General features: G+C 39.0%; 1 long non-coding RNA gene across 1 annotated transcript in view; it reads right to left on the minus strand.

The window, feature by feature from the left end:
• LOC137972464 (uncharacterized) overlaps positions 1-2,964 on the minus strand; it is a 7,540-nt gene extending 4,576 nt beyond the window's left edge. Inside the window, exons 1-2 of the long non-coding RNA XR_011117132.1 lie at positions 2,881-2,964; positions 1,972-2,105 (exon numbers count right to left, since the gene is read on the minus strand). This is a non-coding gene — a long non-coding RNA (uncharacterized lncRNA). The remainder of the gene's footprint in view (positions 1-1,971; positions 2,106-2,880) is intronic.
• Between the last annotated feature and the right edge of the window lie 735 nt (positions 2,965-3,699).

A 3,699-nucleotide genomic window follows, 5' to 3' on the forward strand; every position in this document is an offset into this window, starting at 1 on the left:
TCCCATGGATTATATTAAGTCTCTGGCTTTTTCACTTGCAGACACACTTACTCATTTACGTTTCCGGTATCAATAGCTTTCTGGTTGACCACCTACACAATCAAAGCGGATTTAAATTACTTCCGATAAAACAAAGCTGGATTTCAATCAAATTAGCCTCTGAACAAACGAAGGTCGGGATTAACCTGACGGCAAAGGGTTTGGCTTTTCTTCTAAGCCGATGTTTCTTGAGACAACTGTGGACATGCAAAGGATATACATGCAAGTTCATCGCGGAATGCGGTGCAGTACAAGTTTTGGCCAAATAGTTGTAGGTATATTGGATTAGTAGTCCTCGAAATCTTTCCCACACCCGAAGTACCATGACTAGAGGTCACAGCCGTTGCCAGAAATGGTGTTAACGCCGCTAGACAATGTAATCGTCCGCAGTGAATCACAGCGTGCACTTTACATCCACCGTTTCGCCGGAGGTCGCGTTACGTTTCCCCAACTAAAAGTACACTTGTAAAATAATCCTAAATCGTAGCATTTGAAGTGAATAATTACATATGCCTTTAGATGAGGCAGAAGAAGTGACAAACTCGAAAGGCAATTATATTTATTGAGCTTCGTATGAGTTTTAATGAATGAGTCTTTGATTTTATTGTGGAACGTGTGGTTGGCGATCGACTTATCAACTGACCTCTAAAATGTACGTTTAGCTTCGAATCGTTAAGAAGAATCGTGAACTGAATATTGCGCTCGCGTACGCAGATCGGCTGGGGCCGGACCGGACTGAGAAGCTCCGTTGATCGGCATGGTTCCAATTTTGGGCAAATTTGCAGGGTATTTTTTCTTGAGTAGTATGTACTGTAGTTACTAGTCATGGTCGTTCGTCAGAACCAGTTTTACAAATGGAAACATAAAGATACAGGTAAAAATAAGTTATTGTTTCATGTGATTACCTGCATTAATCTTATCTGTAAACTAAAGAAGAGATGGAAAAGGTAAGGAAAAGTGTTAATTTCGATGAACTTAAACTTCAAATTGCCCGACCAAATAACAACTCAATCTAAAAAAAGAAATTTGGTAAACTGATCCTTGTCTCCTGTTACCCTCGAAGTTTTGATCTGATGTAGGCTATGCTATTTTAAGATAGACAGGATCTAATCTGCTTTTTACACAGATAAGAGGCCTAAGGACTCATCCCTCTCTCTCTCTTTAATTTCTCTCTCTGACATTTGCATCCATGCACGTTGACCTTGAAAATCAAGCTGATAATCAAGTAGCCTGCTCGCAGGCTAATAACCAAGTGAACGTTCAAAGGTTTTTCTCCGTTTTTTTTTTCGAGGGCAAAAAGGTTTTTATTTCCTGAAAGTGTTAATCTTAGCTTCTCATTAGCTTAGGATTACATTCATAAAAGCTTCCCTATGAGTGTTGCTTCAATATTTAACCCCCTTTATCTTTTCTTTTTCGAAGTAAAAAAAGTAAAGAAATGGAGAATTTTACTCATGTGAAATACCACTCCTGCCATTCATAGGAAATCAAAGGAAACAGCAACAGCAACAGCATGCGGTTTTCTTCAAGGTTAAACATGCATGATAACTGGCGAGGCGTGACCTTCATCCATACCTTACCACATTTTATTCGTTTTAAATGTGACCCAAGGGTGGAATATCTGTCCTAACTCGCAAGCGAGTGTCATGGTGATTCATCAGTGTCAATTAAAACGGCTTGAAAATCCTTGATATGAAAAATAAGATCATAACTCAAATTCGAAATTCTGTGTTGTTGTTGCAGCATTCCATTACTGAGCTCGGCCAGAAAGCTTTCTCAGCTAGAATGAAAAAGCGCTTCATTTATACTAATCGTTTCGAATCAGTCTTGATTAGTGTGCTTCAGTCGGTTTTTAGCATCAAGCGAATGGGTGGAACGCGGTTTAGTATGAACTAAGAGACCCTGAGGCATGATGACTTACTATTCCCAGCATACCTTTTGAAAAGAAGTTTCCGCTGGAGATGCACGTTCTGATTAATAATCCTCCACCGTACGTGGTTAATCTGCGTGGGATAGTACTAATTTCATCCTTTCACGATTGTCTCAAGATTCGCAGGGAATCAGGAATCCTGATCAACAAAATAAACAAATTAAACTGAAATACTACATTTTGCCCTCGCAAGAAACAAAATACGTCACCACGGGCTGGAATAAGGCAGTCAGTTGCTTTCATTTTGAAGTTCAACCTGACTGGACCACCTGATTCTATTGCTTAAGTACAGTTGGTGCGGGCTTTTAAAACCTGGATCAGGCAGGTTCATGGCTTTTACCACCGGGATACCCCTCTCGTCCTTGTTTTCGAAAAATTCAAAGAACACCAAATTGCTTTTAAAAATGGCCGATCGCGTGATCCATAGTGTTTATTCGAACTTTAATAAAATAAAATTGCAGTTTAAATCGAAAGGTTTGCTCAGCATTAAGTATCCACAAGCGGATTGCAAGATATTTTTGAACATGGAGGCCGCGGCATCGGATATGCAATAAATAATTGATCAAGTGAAAAAATGTTTGAATGATTCCCCTAATCCGCAAAGCCTTTAAACTGGTCAAAACGGGAAAAAAACCCTGCCCAATTTCAACTGACAAAGTGCTGTTATTTTGGAATGTGTACAAAATTAAGAAACAACACGGCTTTTGTTTATAAATGTACCTGCCAATAATGCTAGTTAAAATTGGTTATTCTATTCGAGGGATTTCTGTTCACTCTTAAAAATTGCTTGAGCAAGCAGTGATCCTATCATTCTGCGGCATATCATGAAATGATTTCAGGTGAAGGCCTTTTTGATATACCCTATTTTGTGGTTGTTATAAATATATATAAGGGCTATGAAAATATCATCCTACTGTATATTCTACGGTGACTGTCTCGCCGGACATCGCTTGTTTTCACAATTTCTGGTGAGGCTGTAATTCAATGTTTGCTTTTTTTCTTTTTTATGCAATGATGAAATAGTTGGAACTGCTTGTACCGCAGCTCCTCGAGCCAACTTTTTCACGTATTTGAAATAGTTCTATCATTATTGACGAACGGCAGAACAAGAAAACCAGTTATGTATTTAAATTCGATTATATCTATGGTGGAACTTTCATCCTCAGTCATAATTCAATTTCGCTAAAGAATGCGCTTGTCACAATAGTACACCAAAGCTCTCCACTGCCTTATAGCTGCCGCTAAACTTTTAGACATTAAGCACTCTTTAATCTGCCTGTTGTCTCTAAAATAAATTCGCAATAATTATTGTTTGCGAACGAATTGTTTTGCAATGGTATTTAGAACGTCTTCCTTTATTAATTAACCTTTTTTCTGACCTGTACATTTTTTCCTTCGTCTTCAAGGACAAACCGCGGATCGTGTGATACGATTACAACCGCAAGACCGGTAGATTATATCCGAAACTATAATGATCATAATATTCCACTGAAAGCTATTAGACAGTTCTCGCGTCCTGCTGCCATCATCTCATATTTTCCGGGACCATACTACACCCACGTCTGATTCAGAGGCATGTGGACGAGCCTTCAAAAGAAGCAGCCCGGTAAGCTGAACGCTGTGCCTAATTCGATTTGTTTCTTGGGATTGTCCGTTGAAACCCTTGGAACCATAGAACAAAACAAGATGCGTTTAAAACTGTTTCCTCATTATTCACTGAGTGTTCTCAGAAC

The sequence above is a fragment of the Montipora foliosa genome, chromosome 10, assembly GCF_036669935.1.
Source record: "Montipora foliosa isolate CH-2021 chromosome 10, ASM3666993v2, whole genome shotgun sequence".
In the NCBI taxonomy this organism is placed as follows: Eukaryota; Metazoa; Cnidaria; class Anthozoa; order Scleractinia; family Acroporidae; genus Montipora; species Montipora foliosa.